Genomic DNA, 24838 nt, shown 5'->3' with positions numbered 1-24838 from the left:
TAAGACTGATGGTCCTACAATTTTCTGGATCCTTCTTTAAGACCTTCTTGTAGATGGGGGTGACATTAGCCCTTTTCCAGTCTTCTGGGACATCCCCTGATCTCCATGACTTCTCAAAGATTACGGAGAGTGGCCTCACAAAGACATCAAGCAGCTCTCTTAACACCTTCGGGTGGATAATGTCAGGGCCCATCGATATGTAGGGATCAAGCTCCTGTAATAGTTCACATACCAACTCTTCCTTCACTGACGGTGGGTCTGTGTTTGCATCAACCTGGATTTTTTTTCCAAAGGCCTGGGGCCCAACAGTGCTGGTAAAGACAGAGGTGAAGAAAGCATTCACGAACCTCTGCCTTTTCATGGTTGTGGTGACTAATTCACTTCTGTTTAACACTGGGCCAATATTTTCCTTCTGTTTCTGCTTGTTTACCTACCTGAAGAACCCGTTCTTGTAGTTTTTGACATCTTTGGCCAATTTCAATTTGAGCTGATGTTTTGCTCTTCTAACTGCATCTCTGCAGACCCTGGCAATGCCCTTGTAGTTCTCAACAGGTATTTATTCACTTTTCCATCTCTGGCATGCTTCTTTTTTGGTTTTGAGCAGACTCAGAAGCTCGTAGTTAAGCCAAGGTGGTCTCTGGCTCCACCTATTTCCTTTACCTTTAAAGGGGATGAACTGTTTTTGTGCTTCCAGGAGAGCGTTCATGAAAAACTCACAGCACTCACTAGCTCCTTCCTCCATGGAAGCTTCCCACAGAATCCCTCCCAAATGAGCTCTGAGTGAGCTGAAGTTTGCTCTTCTAAAATCTAAAACCTTTGTCCTATTATTAACCTTCAGCATGCTCAGCAGGATCCCAAACTCCACAATACTGTGATCACTGCAGCCAAGGCTATTGCTAACCAAGATATTACAAAGCAGTTTTTCTTGGCTTGTGAGTAGCAAGTCCAGCAGTGCCTCATTCCTGGTTGGCACATCTAACATTTGTGTGAAGAAGCAGTCTGCTACGCATTCCAGGAACTTGATGGATGACATGTGAGCTGCTGTATTTTTCTTCCTACAAATGTCTGGGTAGTTGAAGTCACCCATAAGAACCAGGTTCTGTTGACCTGAAGCTTGCTTAACTGACCCAAATATTGCTTCGTTGGCCTTATTGTCTTGGTTTGGAGGTCGGTAGCAAATGCCTACTGTAAGATCCCCCTTGGAGACGACCCCTCTGATCTTGACCCAGAGTCATTCAATAGGGCTTCCACAATCGCCGTAGTTGAATTCTATACATTCAAGGTTCTCCTTAACATAGAGCATGACTCCTCCTCCTCTTCTTCCCTGCTTGTCTTTACAAAACAGCCTATAGCCATCCATCATGATCCTCCAGTCATGTGGGTTGTCCCACCATGTTTCAGTTGTTCCTATGATATCATAGCTTTCTGACTGGGCACGGAGCTCCAGTTCCTCCTGTTTGTTCCTCAGGCTGCATTGGCATACATACACTTGAGGTCGTTGGTCTTCTGGGTTCTCATCTTGGGAGGTAGCTAAGGAACATTTGTCACTGCTCTAGCTGGCCTGACTTATTCCCCAGTTGGTTGCAATGGCGTGAGTGTTGCCACTTTGGACCCCACCCCCCGAGTCCTTCAGTTTAAAGCCCACCTCACCAAGTTGGCCAGCCTGCTGCCAAAGATTCCCTTGCCTTTTCTAGACAGGTGGGCGCCATCACTCCATCACAGGCTATTGTCATCGAAGAATGTCCCGTTGTCATAAAAGCCAAAACATAAATTCACCTCTGCTGGTATTCTTAGAGTTACTCCCCAAGTGGGATGAAGTTATCATGGTCTTTGAAACTGGTTTTGAAGTGCAGTGCTTAGTTTCCTGAAGAGAATAAGCCTGAACTATAAGTGCAAAGTAATCTGTGTGTATACATTTTCAGGAGATAAAGTCCTTACTGGCAACAAAACCAAAAATAACAAAAAAAAAGGGAATTAAGCCAGCTTTTTGATTGTCAGTTATTTCCATATTTTTGTCATTTTAGTTTTTCTAAGTTAGCATTTTGCACCCACCGACAAAATTGCAAACTCTCCCTAGGGTTTATGAAATTTCTTATACATTGCATACTAAAGATTCTACAAGCTAAATTTGCCTGTTATGCAAACCTTTTGTTTCCAAAGTATTCCCTTATTCAGTTATGCAGTTAGTAGCTTTACTTTAAACATGACTGATTGCAACAGTGTAAACAATTCTGTTGCTAAATCTCAGAGAAATGGAATCCCATTTACTCTCTCCTAGCTGCAATTTCATAAGATTAGAAAGAAAGAAAGAAAAAAAAACAAAACACAAACCAAAAAAACAGGTAATCAAACTGTCTCTACTCTCCACCCCAAAAGTCCAGGGACACTAATAGGAATAAATAATGATAATCAAAAAATCGGTTGAGTCAAGTGTCACATTTGTATGGTTGCTTTTAAAAGGGATCTTTAGACTTTCTGTAGGTGAAAACCTTTCTTTGCTAGTTTACACATCTATTTGAAACCAACCATTTCGTTTTGTTCCTGCTAACCCTTTTCATTTGTATACTCTTATGTGAGCTCCAGCGTAAACAAGACTCGTAAACAGCACACTGTAGATAAGCTTTCAAAATGTTATGTGGCATTTTACCCACATATCTGTCAAGTAAAAGGTTAGAATCTTCACTTTTTAAAGAAAAACATACCAATTAGCAGCAAGGCAAGGCTGTCTGGAGCATAAGGTTTTCAAAGTTTGACATGTCTGTAGATGCAACACAACCCATTTATTTGTATGAAGCTCCCTTTCATTTTCTGATGGCAAGTGAGGACTCAGGGATGGCCCCAGTTCCGATGAATTTGCAAGTGCTCACAGGAATTACAAGATGAGGTTCTTTGCCTGATATAGCCATACTATATCGAGTATAGCTACAGCTGGATGACGGGGTAGCAGATGATTGCTTCGCCTTGTTTGCCTACCAAATTGAAGCCTCAATACTGGTTTCAGTGGCGTAACTGGCAAACAGGGGTTGTCAGATGCTTTTATACCCAGTGTGCAGGAAAATAAGGGAGACTTGAGGGCTTGCTTCCTGACATGGCTAGTGGGACTGCAGGTCACAGCGCAAGCTGGAGAGTGATGACAGCAGCCTGTACGGGGCCACTGGTCCCCGTCCTGATGGGGCATTGGCAGCCAGCGCTCAGGGACACACAGGGCTTTGGCTTCATCCCCTCGACACATTGGCCATCTGAGATTAGTTGACCTGACAGTTGGCTGCCAACACAGAACAGTAGGAATTTGTACCCCCCTTAGAGCTAGGGGCAAGCAAGCGAGGAAATTACATTTCTAAAAGTCATAATTCCCTTCTCCGTTTGCTCCTGGGATGGTGCTACTATGCATCCCCCTTTCTGCAGGCAAACTGTTGTCTTACAGTCTTGTCATAAGTGATTAGTCAGAATCCAGTGCTATAAAAACCCCCAAACCAAATGGAATAACCAAGGTGCAAAATTAACGTTTAAAAAATCCTATAACATGCTGCAAAAACAAAAACAGATTTTAAAATTAAAACATGACATACTGTATCCTTGCGACCACAAAAAATGCTTAGTGAATTTATCCGTCTTTATGAAAGACATTTTAAAGAGGCTTGATTTTGTAAAATTGCAGTTTCCATGTCCTGGAAATTAGGTCCTTTAAGGCATCTTATCGATGAATACATAAGATCACTTATTACTCTGAAAATCTTAAAAACCTCCATATTGTTGGAATACCTATATAAAAAATAGAGAAAGAAAGAAAATCAGGAAAAAAAAATCATGCAAGTATAGTTATATAAAGATATATAATATAATATATATAAATCCTGGTTAGTATTGCTATTGTTGGGTTTTATCTGTTAGGTACCAAAATAGTTTTTAGTTTTATACACAAAAGTGTATTCATGGCTGCTGCCCTGAGGAATTTACAGTGACAATAAATTAACATAAATTAATTGCTACAATTTTCTGTTTTATTATATCTTAAATTGTTAGCAGACTTAACATCTTTACATATGTCTAGAGATAACATCTGAATTGAAAATAAATCACTTGAAAATATATGTTGCAGACAGTTTTAATTTAATGTATACAATCATTAATTATTTAAATGGCTAACTTCTGCCATTTGCCTGTTCCACTAAATGTGTCCACTGTAATGTGTAAAGGGGAGTGTATGATATTAAGATGAGTAATATTTTAAATTAAGATTTGGTTTACACTACAGGTGTTTAATTTGGATCTAATGAGTCAGTTACGTTACTAAAACAGGATAGTGATTTTAAATATATATATTCAGATGTAGGGACTATATGATTGATTTTTATCCTTTTTTTACTTCTGTATCTCTTAATAACTAGTTCCTGTTTAACGTGCAGTAACTCCTATTAAACCTAAATTCAATGCTTTTTGGAGGATTGCTATTTAAAGTTTTACTGAAGAAGTAAAATTTACTTTCTAATTAACTACTTAATTTACATGCCAAATTAAGGGCATGTAAACACCTCTGGGGCACTAGAACATGCCATTTTGTTATAGTGAATGATGACCCGGCATCAGTTATATCCTCATTTCTGCAGTGGCGAGGCCATACACCCTCATTGCATGGGAAACTCCAGCTGACAGGGTGCTGCAGTGCAACTCCTCCGTCACGCTGGCTGCCACCTGACCGGTGAGAGCACGAAGCCTGTCTCAGGGTGTATCAGTCAAGTTCAACATCTCACCCTTACCTGAAGGTGCTTAATGATTCAGGGTGTCAAAAAAATCGAGTCCCTCATGAAGGCTGTGGTTGACAATTTTGCTTTTTTGTCCCAGTATAGCAGTCTGCCATAAATATAGTTTATCTGCAGAAGAATCTTTGGTGGACAGACCTGGTACAGTGGAATGAAATCCCACAAGAAACAATGACCATTTTACACCTCAGCAAGTTTCTGCTTTAGGTACAAGGCTTTTCTCTTTACTTAGCTTGCTTTAATGGAAATATATAGCAAAATTTCTATGTAGGTAACTTTAATTTATTAAGACAAAACAGCTCACGCTTTTGTCTTTGAAGCAAGGATGGCAGAACAAAATTAAAATATATTAATTTATACTGTTTGATACATTAATATTAGATGTTCTCGTGCTACAGTGATGAACGTCTATCAAAAACCTGTATACCAGAGAAGAGAAGACTACATATACCAAAAGAAATGTAAAATCACTGCTAATAGTTGGTGTCAAGGACCTAAGTTGTATGAAATGTGTTAGGTCACCAAAATGTCTGAAGTTAGACATTATTGAGCTCTTATTATAAGACATAATCATATAGAAAACTGCTGAAGAAGTGCATTTTAAATTGCTTTGCTATTTTCTTCTCTAAGAGAAAGTGGTGTTCCTGATCATTGTCTCTGATCTTTAGGGGCTGTAGTCATGTTAGTACAGCATTCACTTCTTCAGCAGACGTAAATTGTCTCTACGGTATTATGGCTGTAATCCTGATTCTGCTCTCTTGCAGAACTTTACCAAGTAACTGCTTGTTGAGTTTTCCTACTAAAGGCTCATCAAAGCACAGCCAGATTTAAGCCTTCACCTACATGATCATCTTGTTATCATTTGGCCTGTGTGATGCAAAAATCAAAGAAGTCTCCAAGCAACTGAAGTTATAGAGAAACACATTTAGTTAATGAATGAACTTCGAATCACAACTTCTTTCAGGGTTTTTTGTTTATTTTTTAACCAATGAGTGAGGAGAATTCTAAATTTTAACTTGTGACTATTCTTAAGTGTTTCATATAACAAGGTCTTTCGTTTACAGACTTTATGGGAAAGAGTTCACAAACAGGGGCCATTGTTTATTGTCTTGTAGTAAACAGAAACTGCCTCAAACAACTGGCTACAGTACCCTGGGAATTGGGCCCAAACCTCTGAAAAGGCACTTATCATACAGTAAGTGCATAAAAGAAAAATTGTAAAAAATACAGAGTAGATTCACAGGAGGATTTTGAAAGACCTCAGAAGGACCACATTTTTGTCTATGCTCAAAGAGTTTGAAATAAGAAATAGCACAAAGTTACAGCAGGCAGACCTAAGCAATACATCACTAAATGTCCACCTGCACATAGTATATAGCCTTTACTAGGAAACAAAGTTCATTTACAGATTAATATTTAATCTCTCTATTCTGTTTGGTGAAAATATACTTTTTCAGTATGCTCATTTAGAGTTGAAGCTGTGGATGCTCTCTGGCAGATTCTAATACACATGTTCTTTTTTCCAGTCAGCGGACCAAAAAGAAAAATAGCTATAGTTAATGTTCACACCTGATCACATCACAGAGATGATTAACAAACAGAGTTAGGCAAATACTAATACTTTGGGGGACTTTCTGTTGTGTATGACTGGCATGAATTTAAAATTATTAAATCACTTCATAGTTGGCTATAGTATAACCAAGGCCTAACTCTTACCCTACTGAATAGAAGAACAAATGCTCATTGGTTTTAACAGGCCTTTTCTGGTATTAAGCATAATTATGCAATTAATTAGGAAGAAAAAGATGTGCTTTTTCCCCTTCTGTGGGGTAAATAACAGGTGTCAAGACTAACGGTAATGCAGCTAAAATTTCTAATGTGTCAGGATAATTATTTGGAATGTTGACCTACAGAATAAACAAGTATTGAGGTTTTGTCATCCTTTCTAAATGCCACAATACTTCTGGTATTAAGCATAATTATGCAATTAATTAGGAAGAAAAAGATGTGCTTTTTCCCCTTCTGTGGGGTAAATAACAGGTGTCAAGACTAACGGTAATGCAGCTAAAATTTCTAATGTGTCAGGATAATTATTTGGAATGTTGACCTACAGAATAAACAAGTATTGAGGTTTTGTCATCCTTTCTAAATGCCACAATACTGAAAATCACACAGGGACAAAATTGGAATGTTAAATGGAAAGATGTTGTGTTCCACAACAACAAGGAAACTGAGACCCATGAGCTAAAAACCAGTGATGACTACTGGCAGATCCTAAACAAAGGCATATACCTTTTTTCTTTCTTTTCTTTTTTAACAAAAATATCAGAATGTCTTTACATCATTGCTTCTGTCCATAGAACACTTTTTGCAAAAGCATAAATGAGAATTCACTTCCAATTATACGTTGTTTATTTGCAGTCAAATAAACAATTTTGAGTAATTTGCATTGAATAAATGTGTTCAATTCATTAGAAAGGAAAGTCTAGGAGACAAATAGCCAGATTTAAACATGGGGAATTATCTTCATCCTTCTGAAATCAGATAGAATTTTGCCATTGATTACCATGGCAGCAAAAGTACACACTGTGATAATGAAAATAGTTTTTTTATCTTAATATAGGTGAGCACAATAATGATTTCATTGGCAATCAATAATTTATAAGATTTCTACCATATCAGCCAGAGTAAAACTATCCCAGTAAAAGGTAATGTAAATTAGTTAAAATTAAGTATGTAAATATACTAGGCTGCCACACTGGAATATTGCTCTAATTTGGTTCAGAGATACACTGAAAAATAAAAAGTAGTCTGTTCCAGTGGATTTTGATTTTTTTTTTTTTTTAAATAAGATACTTTCAAACTAAATATTTAGACTTACTAATTATCAACACTGACTCACTAGCACCACAAAGTGGAGAGTAGAGTTTCTGGTACATTTTTTATAGGACCAGTGCAATCACACCTGACATTAACAGGTGTGATTGAATTTAACAGATAAAAAGATGTATTTTAATTGTAGATGTCAATGTTTCTAGCATTGTTGCTGTATTTCAAAGAAAGAATAACAAGCAAACTTCTATCAACATTGTGAGAGCAGACAGATGAAGAGTTGGCATGCATTATAGTCTACGTCTCCAGATATGTGGAGTATATGTCACAAATAATGTGAATGCATGTTTGAATTTAGGCAGCTAGTGATCAGCATAACATGTTGAGCTCTCAAGCAGATTAATTTCTATATCACTTTATGATGACACATTTTTATCTCTTTTGTTGTTTCAATTACTTTGATAAATTGGGGAGGGGGATTGTTTTCCCACAGTAGCATCAGATACAGAAATTTTTAGTGGATTTTTTTTCCTCACTTAACTCATCTACACGTTACAGTTTAAGAAGCAAACTGTTAATTAATCAAGTTAATTACATATCAAGATGCAAACCTTGTGTGGCCAGGCTTTTTCGGTTTTTTTTTTTTTTTTTTTATTTCTTATGTTAGTTCTTTTCATGGCTAAGCTAAAAGAAATGGATCACATACACCACATTTACTTTAGAAAGAGTTACTGATTTGCTGCTGCAAGTTTTTGCTTCCATTTCCCACTGCTTCTGTCAATAAAAATGAAAGCAGTTGCTCTTAGTTGCTTCTGATATTATAATATCATCAGTGGTAAAGATTTACATACATTAATTTAACTGACAATAGATTATAGAATCTCATTGCCTAATAACTGAATTATAGGAAAGCTTTGTATGATAAACAAGGTGAAATGCCCCTTGCCTGAGGGAACTCCTGTGAATAAAAGGTCTTTCTCTTGCAGCGGCTGGGGTTTTGGGGTTTTTTGTTTTTTTTTTTTTTTTTTTTTTTGTCAGCAAAGAGAGATCAAACTGCTGCCATAAACTTTTCCCCAACATTTTTAATTGATATAAGCCTTGCCTATGATTTCTTTCCGTGATCCACTTTCTACTTCTTTGTTTTACAGATTTAGGTGTACCTGCCTTTTTGCAGTAGGAGCTGTTTGGTCGAAAGGCAGCATATTATTTCCAGAATTAACTATGGCTCAAGCCTCTTTTGAGAATGTCACAGAGCTCATAGCATTCTGTCAGGGGTCTTGTCTTAATAAGAATCAAAAGTATGCTTTAGTTCATGATAAAGTCAAAGCTGTGGTTTAAATATGTATCAGCTGGTTGTGGTCAACCTTCAAAGGAAAGGCAATCTGGTGAGGGAATCAAATTTGTCAAGTATGTATGACTCACACATAGTAACCACTATTCCTTTTCCTTTGCTTGAGTATAAATCTTGAGGAAAAGAGAATTGCAGACATTTCTGTTGTTTACTTAGTCTGAATATATTTAAATGTTACTCTGTATGTTTATTTACAGTGTGGTGCAAGATAACAAAGTAAATTTCATACGTATTATTTCTTCAATGTCATTGTTATACCTGCAACTTCACAAATGCCTCGTATTTTCAATAACATGACTCTTGCCCTAAAGCACTCATAACCAAATTTACACAGAATGCGTGGAGACCTGAAAGAGGAAAGTGAGGTTGGTTGGCACGATAGAGCAGAGAGGATATTTTAGGCACTGAAAACAGTTTTGGGAATAGAAATAGGAAGTCATGCATGAGATATGGATACACACAGTAGGCAGGACTGTATCTGAGCCAAGGAAAGAGTAAGGACTCAGTCCAGTTGTAAGCTAAGGCAGACTCTTGCAAATCCTTGAAATTGCAGAGGAAAAATTTGACCTTGTAGTGTAATGAGACAGAAAACCACCTGAGGGACTGAGACATGACTTGACATGATCAGAGTGGTGAACAAGAAAGATAACCTCGGCCGCAGTGTTTGGAGTGGACTGGAGGAGAGAGATTAGAGGGAAGAAGGTTACGGTGGCTAAGAGGTCACAGCAGGTGAGAGATAATGAAGGCATAAAGCAGGGAGGAAAAAAAGATGAATAACTGAAGATACTGTAGATGGAGAAAAGATATGATTTGGCCAAGAAGCCCAAATTTGGACATTTGAAAGTCGATGATTATGTGAAAAAAATGTATTCAAGGCTTCTGCTGTGTTTATTTACTATTCTATTGGTAAGCTGCAGCTAACTTGCTGTAATAAAAGTCACAAAGCTATCTAGATCATCTGTATTTTATTTGTCTTTACAGATTTGCATGTATTGATAGACAGCTATTTTTATATTTTGACTGTAGAGCAGCAATATGGAAATCAGGTGACACAGGTTTATTTTGCTGGCTTTACCACTGATTGGCCCTGTGATCTTGGACAGGTTATATCTGTTTGTTGTGCTACAGTTTCTCCATCTGTAAAAGAGTGAAAGCAATTTTTTCCTTTCTTTGTACATTTATAGATGAAAAAAGGATAGGTACTGTTCAGTGGATTTAAAATTCTCTGTAGATCTTGGTTAGAAGATGCCCCCAGGCCATCCCACATGGACACCTTCACAACCACTACTGGGATGCAATGGTCCCTTTATAGTGTCAGAATACCAGTTCCTGATATTGGGGTGGGTCTGGATGTGTTTGGGGTTGCAAGAAAATTGAAAATGACTGTGCCTAAGTAGGTAGTTTTGACTGGAGGTGTAAAAGCTCAGCTGTATCTGAAGCTATCATAAGCAAAAAATATTTGCAGACACACTTCACCTACCAGTTGGTTTGGGGGATTATGCATGGCTTTGAAACATGTGCTGTCAAAATACAGTGGCGGTATTCTTCCCTGAGAATGCTTCATTCAGTGTGCCAAAGGACTTTTTAAAATATTGGTAAAATAAGACATAAAGCAGACAAAATACTTGTTGGGAATTTCAGCTGGGAGTACCAATATATTTGGAGTGTCAGAATTCTAGTTCAGAAAAGCTGCAAACAACAAATGATCATGCCATATAAGACAGAAAAAAAAAAAAAAATCTAGCTGGTAGATTAGCCATAAGCCTAGGAAGCAAGAGCACCTCAGCAGTAAACACAGACATAATAGTGACTATAATTTTTGCTAAATCACAGAGTTAGACTCTGCACTGATGAGTAAAATAAAAAAAAAAAAGGGTGGAAGCTGGTAAAGGTTATTCTTTCCTCTGAAGCACTCTTGCCTTAACAGTCGTCTTTGTACTGCTAGTGCTGAAGCTAAGATACCAAGAGGGTGAGGAAGAGGGGAGTGCTGAAGGTGGTTATAGCTGCCAGTTTTTCCCCAGCTGGAATTCCAAATTAGTCAAAATTCTTGTGGAGGTAATTTCTGTGGCTCATTCCGCCTGGTTTTCTTCCTGTAAGCTATGGGTATAGAAACCTTTTTGCAATGGTTGCTGTGCAGATTAGTCAATATTTAGGAAAAAAAAAAAAAGAGATGAATACTAGCATTTAAAACATTAACTGCACATTGAAAGAATGGACCAGTAAATCATGTTTTGTGTTTACTATATGAAAGCATGTTGTTAAAAATTAATGGAATAATTTTCTTAGAGAGCAGAAAGTTCTTAGAGGGATAAATTCAGGAAGAGATCTTCCCAGTGTAGTAAAGGAATACATAATACAGGAAAAAAAACTCTGTTGAATATTTAAGATACACTTTTTAACTTCCTAAATTAAATTGTTGCCATTTGCTGCTGAGACAATTAGCAGGTGTCAGTTAGAAGACACAATAGATTATGTACCCAATTACTTTCTCTTTTCAGACAACAGTTTGCAGTCACAAGAACGTGTGAGGTTTAATCAAAGATTAGAACTTTTTAATTAAATAGGGCCATATGTGACTAGTCATTTGACATTAATTACTGTTTTAGTTGGATTCCTTTTGATTTGTAAAAGGCCCTGAGCACTGCAAAAATTATGTCGCATCATAGAAACTGCTGATTGTTAAAACAAAAAGTTTTCTTCATCAGCTCATCACTCTCCTGCAAAAGAAACATAATTTCAAAAGTGAAACGGCTGCCTTAGAGAAGGAGACCAGTGAGTTTTAAAAGCAAAATAGCAGATGGTACTTCAACTGACTCCCCTTAGAAGGGACAGTCTGAAAGCGCTTAATTGTAATGATTGATAAGGTCTTCTGTCAATGCTCAGCAAAACTTTCAAGGGGCTAAACAGCTGGCATGAAGTTCATTTGGGGTTTTAACTAGTTGACTACCCTTTGGGGTGTCTTAAAGCTAACTAGCATCACTGATATTAATAGAGGACATCAATCAAAATGAAATGCTGTAGCAGAAACTGATCCAAGACTTCAAGTAATATTTTAATTTGTTGGCCTACAGAGAGGAGGATAAATGTTAACAGTGTCCTTGTGTGATAGCTTTAAATTCAAGTCCAACGGTGGCATCAGTGTTTGCAAGTCATTCTTTTGTAAGTTTTCCTTTTTCATACACTCCACTTATTCAGAGTAAAGCAGGAACAGTGACAATGAAAATCCTTATCTGAATAGCCTGCAGAAAGAAAAGGAAAAAAAAGAGAAAGATATAAAGGGAGCAGGAATAATTCTTAGCTCATGTAGAGATTAGGGGTGAACTTCACACAAACACACACTCGGAGTCATTGTGCCTTTTGTGGTGAACTTTTAGAGAGATTTGAGTGGGAGGGATATGTCTGTCTGAAGGTGAATTAAGAAAGCAAAATCCATCCCTAACCTGCAGCACTACAGTGCAGTTTCTGCACGTGGGGCTTGGGTACATGTACCTGCAGCTCCTTTCTCAGCCTACCTAAACGGTGCTTCGTGCCAAGCTACTGGGTCTGTCTGCCACAGAGCTTGTTCCTGGGGATCATGGGATGCCTGACAGTCAGAGTGGGCAATGATTCTCATGGAGAAAGTTTGGAAATGTTTGAACTAGTGATAGTCAGATTGCCAGCAATGCTAAGTACAAATCTGGACCCTGTATGGCCCTGTTTTACTATCTAATCATACCAGTAAGCTTTAAATCAGCAAAGCAATTAAAAACCTGTTTCGCACCCCAAATTAGCAAAGCGCATTGTACTGAGAGTCTTTTGTGGGCAGAAGTATTGACATGGTAGAAAGAAATAATATTACTTGGAATTAGCTAATCTCCACAAATTGATATCTGATTTACATGCAAGTCAGCTGCTTCGGGCCATCAGCACAGCAGGTTAATCTGCAGTTTGAATAATAGTTAAAGGGACTAAAGTTATTTGATGGAAAACTGAAGTCCAGTTTATAACCTGGACTGAAACTCAACAGACCTGGGTTCATTTCTGTGACAGTCTTCCTATATGTCTGTGAAAAAAGTGTCATTCAATGTCTCTGTAATTCAATTTCCTAACTCTAGAAAGATGGCAATACCTTTCTACTTCACTTAGTAGGCAGTAAGACTTTGGAAAGAAAAGAGATCTGTTACTGGCATTAGTGCAGTGCCTAGGACAAACAGGTGCTTCTAAATACTGCTGTTATTTCTATCATAAATTGCATTTATGCCTATTTTTCTAGTTTAGCCTCCAGCCTGCTACAGTCTGAAAATCACTATGGAAACTGTGGTAGTAAATGTGGTATTTAGCAACCAGTCTTCATACCATGTCTAGGTTAAATCTTTTCCTGAAAAGATCTAAGTCACAGTGTATCTCCTATAGGATTGCAGCCTCTCCTGAAATGGACAGAAGTGTTCACTCCATTCAGATAAAAAGTTTCCATTTAAAGTGAAAAAAACTATCAATTGTGTATGAAGACAAGCATTGTAGGAAACTTTAGTTCTAGAATGAATGGAAAAAGGTATGCTTTATTATTGAAGAGATAGTGTTTTTCAAGGAAAAAAAAAAAAACACTGAGGAGAAACACAAAATTATCATAGCATTTCGTATTCACTGCATCAGTTATTTCCCAAAGAAAGCCTATCAGTTAAAATGATGAATTTTAACCTTTACTGATTCTTCTAGAGAACATTCAATTTATATTCTTCAGGCACTTTGCTACTTGTTCACCATACTGATGCAAAATTATTGTTTTTGTAATATTTATAAAGATTTAGTTACAAGTTTTCAAGGACATATTTCACATTTTTTTCAAATCTAAACCCTCTAGTATAAGTTAAGATAGAAGTGGAACAAAAAGGTAACATGGTACAGTTATATGCTTTAATACATTAATATTTAAATACAGTATTATATTGAATACAAGTCTGGTGGTCAATAAAAAATACAGAGGTCACGTTATCACAGAGTACGGAAAGCTTTAAGAGATGAATACCAATGGATAAACATTTCTGCATAGAATCTTTTCTTTTTTTTCATTGCTCCTATGAGATCGAATAATGCCCATATGAAATCAATGGCTTCAAACTCCCTTTATGAAACCAACCCTGTAAACGTTCCTGGCAGTACTAAATTTGAAAAAAACAAACAAAATAACCAAACCAGTTTGAATATAGGTTCAAATTTGAGCTTTGCTTGATTTGTGTCTCAAACAATTTCTGTAGTCATTATGTCAATTTTTCTTTAGGCACTCTAGGCTTCTGGGCATCATTCTTAAGAGAGCAGCAGTGTTACAAATGAATATTGCAGCCCTCGACTGCTGCTGCGGTGTTGCAGAGTTAGATGCTATCCTTGCTCTGCAGTGTAAGGGTGTGTTGGGCTGATAGGCCTGGGATACAAAACTGCCAGCACGCTGAACAAGGAGATGGTGAATAAGAGTGCCATGAAGAAATGGGTTGACCTAGGTGTTTACTTGCCTGCTGTAAAGGTCACTTTCTTAGGGTGGGGTTCACAACTGTAAATCCTTCAGGGTTCTTTTCTTTTCTTTTCTTTTCTTTTCTTTTCTTTTCTTTTCTTTTCCTCTCCTCTCCTCTTCATTTGTTCTTGAAAATTATGTTTCTATTCCTTCAAAAGGACTGGGCCATGTGGATCCCTTCTCTAGGGGAGTTTGGACCTTTTCTGGAGATCATCTGAGCAAGCACAAAGATAGGAAGTTCTGGTGATTGTCAAGGGTGAGAGAAGAGGAGTATGAGGCAGTGACAGGTACAGCAATGAATTGGGATCCTGCAAGTCTTGGGCAAACTGAAATCCTTGTTAGAGGCTTCAGGGATGACAGAAGAAAGGTCCTTACTAACTGCAGAGGACTGTGCCATTTGCTCCAGCTGGGAAGCTGCCAGATTGACTAAAATAAAGTGTAGAAGCTAGGACCTACCTTTAAGATCATGGAGAAACTGGTTTATAAATTAATTAATTAATTAATTGTTTATTTATTTTTCTGTCCTAGTCACGTTGGATTTTTCTGTTTGTTTTTTTTTTAAAAAAAAAAAAGCTATCCTATTTGAAAGACTGTTAAAGCCTGGATTTTCTGTGTTTTCAGTCTCCTTTAGAGAGGTCACTCTAGGGAAAAGAGCTAGACTGGTCCACCTCACAGATTTGGCTGATCTGGGGTCCTGCCAAAGCTCTTGTAGATATTCCAGTATAGCTGAAATGCTCAGAATGTGTTTCAGGTTTTGATATGGAGTACACTGAGTAATGTCTATTTTATGAATTTTGAATCTAATGATCTAGGCACTTACCAATTTAATGCTGTCAGAAGTTCGGTGTTAATATGCATGGCTTCTGGCAATAGCTTAGTTATAGTGGGGATATTACCAGTGGAAATATTAGTCACCTCCTAAGTGATATCAGAGATTTGCAAATGTCACTGGTACAAAACCTTCAGATGTAGATACCTAAAGTGGTAGTTGTAGCCTAAGGACCAGCTCCAAAGGAAAGCTTATGTGCTAGTGTAGGTTATTTGCTGTATCCCAGGAACTGAATTTTGCTGAATTAGGCACCTAAGAACAGAATATACAATGTTAGAGTACTGAGCAGGGTGATTTCAGGATCAGTCAACTAGAAATGATAAAAATAGGTGTCTAAACACCCTTTTCCTTCCAATTTGAGAACCTAACTCTGAGACGCAATTAGCTGCCTGGATGAAGCTGGACCTCATTTAGGAGTCTGCCTTTCACATGGTAGCTTCGTGGTTAGAACAATTGCCACAGAAGCCGGAGTTTTGGAATAAAACTTATTTCTCCTATTTCATAAGTTACTGCACTGAGTAGAGAAGAGCCAGTTTTGCATTCTGGTCCATACTCTTGCTGTCACCACAAGTTTTTTTATATAATGGCAGTTTAATGTAAACTGGGTAGGGAAGCCAGTGCCCACTTCCCCCCTGCTATTGAGTACTTCAAGCACTGTGCTGTATTGTTCCGCAGCTGTTGTATGTGAATGTAGAATTCCTGCTCAGCAGCCACCTTTTGAATTCACTCCAAGCTCTTCTGAAGCAAAAGTTTGATTTAAGTATGTGCCCAGTTTTTTCCTAAAGTTAGTCTGTATTAAGTCTGAGAATCTGACTTAGAACAAACAGCAGTTGATTTGACTATCAATCATTTAAAGCTGCCACCTATTTGCATGTCTGAAGAGGATTTTTTCCTCAAGACAATCTCTACGGCAATTTGGATCATTGTCTGATAACATCTGAAAATATTTCTGTGAATAAAAACAACAAGGGTTCATTCCTTAGAGTAAAGGTTTTTTGTTAGAAGGAAAAATATTAAGATCCAGGACCATCATTGATGGAAATTTATTTATATTCCATTGCTCACCTTGGCATAAATGTCATGAACTACAGAGCATTGGGAGGGATCACCAGTTCAATGGAAGATCATGATATGAGAAAAAATGGAGTACTTGGATGACTGTAGTATAGAAGGAGAATGAAACGTACTTGTGTCGAGTGCAGTATCATTATCTTCGAGAGCAATAAACTGGGAGCTAAATCAGATGGGAGTAAAAATGAAGTAAGAACTAGCTGTAATAGCCTATCAGGGAACAACACTCCCTCATGAAGCAGCTCCCTCAAAAGGCAATTACAACCCTAGTATGTATCAGGTAAAATTACTCCAGGAGAAACAGTAGAAACAGAGAAATACTAATGTTTCCATACAAGGAACTCTAAGTTTGAAATTTTAATTTGTATTGAAATCTTCCAAACTGCTGAAAATATTCCTCTATTCTAAGACATGCACATTTTGTAGGATTCTTTTTTCTGGGAAGCAGATGACATGGAGTCTTGGGAGACTTATCAGACAAAACTTTTTGGGTCTGGTTCATTTCTACCCCTTTACTTCTAAGTTTTTTGTCAGTATTAGACAGTGTCTCCTCCAAAGCTCCTGCTTATACAAAAACCACAGGAATTCTTGCTGAGTAAGTGAGACTAGTGATGCCTTACAATAGATTAACTCATAACTACTAAACTTAAAGGCACGCATGTAAACATTCTACAGTGTTGAAATAGAAATATCAACATTCAAATTTAAATTAATTTGACGACATCACTGAGTTTAATTTGGTGACATTACTCATTTACATCATCTGAGAGAAAAGGTATTTGGAGAGATTGTCGGGGAGAAGGTGTTAACAAATGGGAAGTTTTAAGATCATACATCCTGGCACTGGGATAATGAAAACTTTTGTCTCCTATTCCTTTTGAAGAAGTAGAATTTCCCATGGAAATACCAATGGTATTCCTCCATCAGGGTAAGAGAACTAGGAGGATAAATATTTGATCAGTAGATTGTTGAAGACAAATAAAAAACACAGACCTTATGCTGAAGTCAAAGGGATGACAAGAGAACCACTGATAGAAATTATCGGTATCCTCCTTTGCTTTCTAGCTGCTGGCCCAAATAATTTAAAACTGTAATAAAAAATAAACATATATGCTGGCTACATGTAGGATACAGGCACCAAAAATGAACATAAGTAGTGGTTAGGTCTTATGTCATTGTTTGCTTATATCTTGTCTCTTGGCCTTTAGACCAAAAAAACCCTGCATGCCAACTACAAGTAAACAAAAGACACAGTAAAAAAAACCTGGTGTGAGAATTAATTATCAAATTAGAGATCCCATTTTTCATTTGTAAATAAAAGACTTGGAGTCAAAAAAAGATAGTGTGGGAATTTCAGTAATGAGGATGCATATAGTACGAATGACATCTTCCACCTACACGGCCTTGTCAGCCTTGGTACATTTAGAATATGGCATAATTCAGAGCTTTGTAATAACATTTTTCTCCAATAGGTCTCTAGTCTGTCTAGCATCTAGCCAGTATCAAGAGTTTAGGAGGTACTGTGATGCATGAGATGAGTCATTTGCCACTGAGATCTTGGAAGCACGACTAGTCATTAGCAAACATATTGTTGGCAGTCTAAACTTTTCCTCTATCACAACCCAAAGCTCTAGGAGATGGGAACTCTCACCTTCCCTAGCAGAAACTTCACTGCTTCCTGCATACTCACTATGGCATTCCTCACAAGACAGAATAAATTGTGCTTGCCTGGCAGAGCAAAGCCTTCAGGCCAGCACAAATTTTCACTGTCTCAGCAAACCCTTTAGAGTCATCTTGCCAAGAACATTTTATCTTTTTTAGAGATAGGGGACTTTTCCTTTTGTGAACAGGTCTTATAGTTCCCTGATTTTGGCCAAGAAGGTTCATGAAGGGAATATGTTGCAAAGAGCTGCAGCTTGTAGGCAAGTGGACAAGCAATAAAACTCTCCTTATTCCCACCCCAACAGCTGTTAACACTAGTAGAAGTTAGGCAGACACCTGCCCTAAGTGATTTTTTAGACTGAGTATTATGTTTCATGCAAACGATAGACCATTGCTACAAAAGCTGGAAATAATTTTCACTGCTAACATTGTGAATAGATGATGTATTGCTCCTATTCCATTTCTAAAAACATTTGCCCTTTTATGTCTCTTTCCATTTGTATTTCTTTCCCTTTCATCTCTTTTCTTTATCACAGTTTTTTGTGGACCTTGTTTTGCCCTTCTTCCCAGAATTAAAACTTCACAAAATAGTCCAGAGGAGGCCAGGGTACGTGAGCATTAGAAATACTGTAAAGAGATACTGTCAATCCAAGCAAGTAAACATTTTCCAGCTTTGAAATGATGTGAACATATATCTACTAACAATACTTTGTCAAACATAGAATGGAGTAAAAAAACCTGAATAAAAGAAACATTTTGTTTGGGCTTAAACGGTGTGATCTTTAAGACATTCCACATTTTAATTTATTTTATTTTGTTCTAAAATTGTCTAATACTTTATTTCACAAACATTAACATAAAATTGTTATTGGAAGTTACTGATTACTCTATTCTGATAACCACATGGGGCCTTAATTAAAAATTGTAATCCATTGCAAAATGTACATGAGTATAATGAAAACACAACTCAAATATGTTGTCAGATAACTGGATTTTATTACTTAAGCTAAAAGAAATAGATACATTTTCTAAAAAAAATGCTCAGAAAGCATGATATTTCTTGATGTTGCAGTTGTTCTCTGCTATCCAGCAGTGAAAACAATAATTATTATCAGTTCTTCATGTTCTTAGGGTTGGCATTGATATTGTCTGCATGAAGAATGCAACCATGCAAAAGCACAGTAGCACTTTAGAGGAAGAGAGACTGCCAAAGTCTCTGGTGAGGCTTGCCAAAAGAACAGTCACAGTAGGGTGTCTCTACTAGCTCTCTATCAGAGTGCATATAGGTCTTGCTCTTAAGGATAATCACCTGCTACTGAATAGAACTATTCATTGAGGCTGAGGGAGTGACTAAAACACAGTCTCAAGCCTTTCAAAATTGCAAAGTTGCCAATGCTCTCATTTTCTCAGGAGCCTCCTGATGCTTGGTTAACTTGGGCTTAGTGCCATGTTAACACTACCACCCAGCCTTGGAACTGGACTCAGTTTATAGCTGGCCAGATGAAATCTGGGATAGGTTGCCATATGAATCTTTACATCTGTCTATGGAGCCACGTCCTCAGTCTTTCAATGTATCTAAAAAAAAAAAAAAATCTTCACAGAAAATTCAGTCCTGCTCATGCTATCATCCTTCTTTTTCATTTTACATGAGACAAGGTTAATTGAGCCCAAGAATGAAAATGGTATGGTGAACTCAGGTATATGTCACTCAGCTGAGAGTAAGTAGCTATTTCCCATGAATAAATTCTTGCTCTGATGTGAAAGAATTCAGATGAAAAGAGTGAGATGCTGATTTTGAAAGCCTATGCACCTTGGGGGAATAGGCACCAAAGGGAATGAGTTTGAAAAGTGGTGATAAATTGCATTCCCTGTCTTTTGGACCGTAGGCTGGCAGTTAAACCATTCATCCAGAAAGCAGATTTACAAATCTTGAAGCAATTGATGCCTCCTGTTCCCCCATACAGCAGTGGCCTTAACGACCAAGCTCTGTGACCTCCTGAGACACGAGCAGCAAGTTGGTGAGGAAAGCTGCTGATAAATGTTTGCCTTTGCTCTTGCAATTAAGCCATTGTATCCAGAAAAGTCAAGTGACCATAGAAAGGGTTCTCCAGCTGTCCTTCAAGTGGGACAGAAATTATATTCTTGCTCCATCTCAGAATAGATATGTACTTCCTATGCCATTTGGTTACAAGGACAATAGTCCTGTGAGTAAAGACCTGAAAAAAAATCAGATTTACCTCTTTCCTACTAAATGCCATAACAACTAGAAGAGGTACTCATAAACTTGCTATCTCTCCTAATACCATGATTCCTGCTTCACAGAGGTCCCACCTCAACAGGTGAGTGGAACATGCCTTTTCCTGTGGCTGCCATTAAGGTTATAGCCAATGCTGGCTCAGGGCTGGTAATGGGCCTCTAGCTTCTCTGAAGAAGAGTTCTGAGAATTAAGCAGATGTGAAAAAAGACACAGCAATATTTTCAGACTTTTCTGGAGAAGTAGAAAGCTCACTGACTTACTATCCTCTGATTAAACCTGGAATTTATCTGGGCAATGGGCATATCTTTAGTAACTAGGTCTGAACAAATATGGCCACTTTCAACAGTAGCAAACTTTAAGCCACACAGGAAGGCATTTTATAGATTTAGGTATTGTAAGGATTAGGCAGTGCTGAAAAGAGATGACCTAGATAATGATCTGGGCTGTAGTCAAGTTTAGGCTTCTAAATCCCAATTTAGACTGACCTTAAGTAATCCATAAATTCTCTTAGTTTCATTTTAGACCTAAATCTTATATTGGATCTGGCCTATAAGGTCTTTCCTAGATCTGGTTTGTGATGTTAGGCCCTCAAAAAGACTTTTTTCCTTTGAGTTTTGAACATTTTTTTTCCCCCCAAAGAAAGTGTTTCTGCATGGAAAACATCTGTGATGATTTATATATTTTTGTAGTAATCCCCTAATTCATTAGAAGTATCTCCATTCAGAGGATTACTATGTAAATATATGTGCATAAATCTAGGAAAGTTAACTTTTAAAAGGGACAAACACTTTGGTTTTTAGAAGCATTTTTATTTATGATGTTGTTTCCAGCTGTGATAAATAAAGGTCTGAATTGCAGCGGAAAATGTAGAAATCGAGACCCTGGTACTGCCTTGACTTCCAAGTGGGCAGGAGGTTTGCCGACACATAGCTCAGTGCAGGATCAGGGCCCTAAAATCTGAACTTGTAAGCGCTGACTTTTTTTATTCTGCAGTGTTCAAATGGACTGCTTAAAAAAACCTATAAATGCTTCATCTAGACAGCAGGGCACCATTTCAGGAACTGATTGCCCATTATAGTACTGACAATAAAATAGGAAAATACCCCAAGGGAGAAGGAGCAGGGCCTTATGACTTTCCCATTGAACTCAATGTGAGACTTATAATTTCCTGCCCCCACTTTGCAGGATGCATCAGTTTTCAGTAGCCATTGCATTATGCTCCTAAGCCTCTTTCAAGGATGTCTGAAATAAGGGGGCTTATTACAGTGGAAAACCAAAGAAAATCATGGCAGAAATCTGAGTTTCACTACAATAAAGATTTCTTTCATATATACAAAAGAATATATTTTTTTCTTCTTTTATATCGGCTTCCCTCTCCCCCAAAATTAATCAGCTAGAAGTAATACTCCTTTGGTTCACATTTTCTGTGCTAGATTGTGAAAATGTGCTTGCCATACATAGAAATGAGTGTATCTGTTTAAGACATCTTTTAAGATCTTTTTTTTTCAGAGATATTTTTAAAGGATCTCTGAAACAATACTCAGGGAGAACAAATCAGACTCATATACAGACTCACACATTCTCCTATCCTGCATCAGAGCCAATAAACCCATACACATCCAGTTCCTCCTCCCCACACTGAATCTCCTCCGTGAAACTTCCAGCAGTCTGTGGTAGCAGAGAGCACCTGTCTGGATAATGCGAAGGGATAAGGGAGTATGTTAAACAAGGGCAGAGGGAATTGAGGAGGGATACAGGAGACACAGAGCTAATTGAAGCAAAGCATTCTATTAATCTAGAGTGCTGTCTCCAGGCATGCCTGAAATCTAAATAATGATACTGAACTTCAAAAGCCTTATTCTCCATTCCTTGTGCACTCAGTACTCCTATTTAAGTCAATGGAACTTCTAAGTATAGAAAAATGCAGAATCATACCGTGAATAAGCTGTAAGAATCAATTAGCAATAAAATCTTATACTGTTTACAAGAAGAAAAAAACCTTTACCTGGTCAATTCTTTCCTGTCTCTTAGCAGCATGAGTAACTTGAACATCAAGGTATGTGATTTTGACCCACTGGAGAGCCATCTAAAAGTCTGGATCTCCTTTGGAACTTCATTGTTTTCCAAATGATTTATTGCACTGATCTATTCTGCTGCTGTTGGACGCTGTGCACACATGGCACATCAAGGGTTTGTGTAGAACCCGACTATAAAGTTGTGCAACTTCTCAGGTGAGCTCGGGGATTTGGCTTGTGCATTTTAAACCTCTGTTGTTTCAGCATCTTTGCATATTGAATTATGTTACTTTCATTAAGTAAACATTAATTACTTGATGGTTTTATAGTGCTTTGAAGCTGTAAGGTATTATGAAAGTGATCATTATTAATTATAATATGCACTATTGTTATTTCATCTTTATTTTTTAAAAGGCAAATAAATGGTTATCCTCGTCCTTAAAGGGGTCCACTTACTTACACAGAGACACAGGAACCCATTCTCCATCTGCCTCTTCAAGGTGTGCTCATAAAGATGTCATTAACTGAGACAGGGAACACAGTAGGAAATATTATTGCACAAAAAGCCCAGTTATTGTTACTTTCAGAACCCCAAATCCAGGGCATTTCTCATTGTTGTCTTCCTCTAGCAATATCATCAAAATGGACATCCTAGCACTCAGGTCTCTCTGAACAGTGGAGAAAATGTTCTTATCTACTTTCATGTGTAATTTCATGTGTTTGGTAGGATATAATCACTGAATATGTTATGGGAGAGACTAAAGTTGCTAAGTGTCTTTCTCAATTGCATTCAAATATTAAAATTCACATGAAATTTTTGGGGTTGATTTTCATTTTTAAGTTTCCATAGCATACTGTTTTCTAAATCTTTTCTGTTATTACAGAAGCTTAGTTAGCCTGCTGAGGTTGGCTTAAAACATTAATAATAATTGGCTGGTTGATATTTTTTAATGAGAAAAGTATTTCATGGAGAAATGGGAGTTCATCCAAATCAATAGAATTTGTGAGAAAATGTCTATTTTAATTAAATTGATTAGATTTCATGATCACAGCATACAGCAGGAGAAAGCTAGTCTCAAGATTTATTTGCTTTGTTTTTTAGCTAAACCAAATTAAAACAAAATTATTTTCTATATGAATTAATGTATTCGGTGTCCATGGCAAGGTGTTGGCAGCGGCGGGGCTGCAGGGATGGCCTCTGTGAGGAGAGGCCGGGGCTGCCCCGTGCCGGACACAGCCGGTTCCAACCGACCCACAGCAGGGTACGGCTGAGCCCCTCAGAGGAGACGGTGGCGCCTCTGGGAAAACAAGTTTAAGAAAGGTAAAAAACACTGCACAACATCTGTGTGAGAGAGGAGTGAGAAAAATGTGAGAGAAACAGCTATGCAGACCCCCAGGTCAGTGAAGAAGGAGGGAAAGGAGGTGTTCCAGGCGCTGGAGCAGAGATTCCTCTCCAGCCCCTGGAAAAGACCATGGTGAAAAAGATTGTCCCCCTGTAGCCCATGGAGGACCACGGTGTAGCAGATATCCACACTGCAGCCGATGGAAGACCCCATGCCAGAGCAGGTGGATGTGGCCAGAGGAAGGTGCAGCCGGTTGAGAGCCCACGCTGGAACAGGGGAAAAGCATGAGGGGGAAGGAGTGGCAGAGAGAAGCTGTTATGGACTGACACAACCCCCCATTCCCCATCCTCCTGCACTGCTCAGTGTGGGGAGGAGGTAGAGGAGTCAGCAATGAAGCGATGAAGTTGAGCCTGGGAAAAAAAGGGGGTGGATGGAAGGGGGTTTAGTTTTGGTTTTGTTTCTGACTATCCTACTCTATTTTTAATTGACAATAAATTAAATTAATCTTCCCCAAATTGAGTCTATTTTGTATGTGATGGTCATTGGTGAGTGACCTCCTTGTCTTCATCTTGACCCATGAGCTTTTTCATCTTATTTTCTCCCCCATCCTGCTGAGGAGGGGAAGTGGGAGAGTGGCTGGGTCAGCACCTGGCAGCTGGCCAAGGTCAACCCACCACAATGAAGCTTAACATTTTTGTGTAAAAGAATGTTTGGGGATTTGTACCATGAAATTTTCTATAGAAATTTTCATGAATGCTAATCAAACCTGAGTTTTGTTCTTTACTTAAAGAAAATCTTTTCTTTAAACGATGTCATAGAAGGTAAAAGCCAAATCGGCCTCTTTTTTTTTTCTGAATGTCTTTTCTTCAATGTTCTCTAAACAGCCTGTTTTGCAATTACCCATGTGCTTGCACTTGGGGGGCTTAACTCTGGTTTCAGATCTCTGTTGTCTCCCTCAAGTTAGAGGGCAGAGAATCACATCTCCAATCTTCTAATTTCAATGGTCTTTCTATATGCCATTTCAAAGGCTGAAAATTAAAAAAAAAATCTTTCCTTTTGCTCTCTGTCTTCAGAGGTAAAAGAGCAGCTATGCTCTTTGGGCCAAGGCCAATCATATGAGATTCAACAAGGCCAAGTGCCAGGTTCTGCACTTCGGCCACAACAACCCCATGCAATGCTACAGGCTTGGGGAAGAGTGGCTGGAAAGCTGCCCAGCAGAAAAGGACCTGGGGG

The 24838-nt window shown here is 38.0% G+C and overlaps 1 pseudogene; it reads right to left on the bottom strand.

Moving 5' to 3' along the window:
- Positions 1 to 556: 556 nt before the first annotated feature.
- LOC109279365 overlaps positions 557 to 24838 on the bottom strand; it is a 139598-nt pseudogene continuing 115316 nt past the window's right edge.

The sequence above is a fragment of the Aptenodytes forsteri genome, unplaced genomic scaffold (genome assembly GCF_000699145.1).
Source record: "Aptenodytes forsteri isolate BGI_AS27 unplaced genomic scaffold, ASM69914v1 Scaffold172, whole genome shotgun sequence".
NCBI classification, from domain to species: Eukaryota; Metazoa; Chordata; class Aves; order Sphenisciformes; family Spheniscidae; genus Aptenodytes; species Aptenodytes forsteri.
Note: the sequence above shows the minus strand (reverse complement) of the source record. Positions and strands in the feature narration are given on the sequence as shown.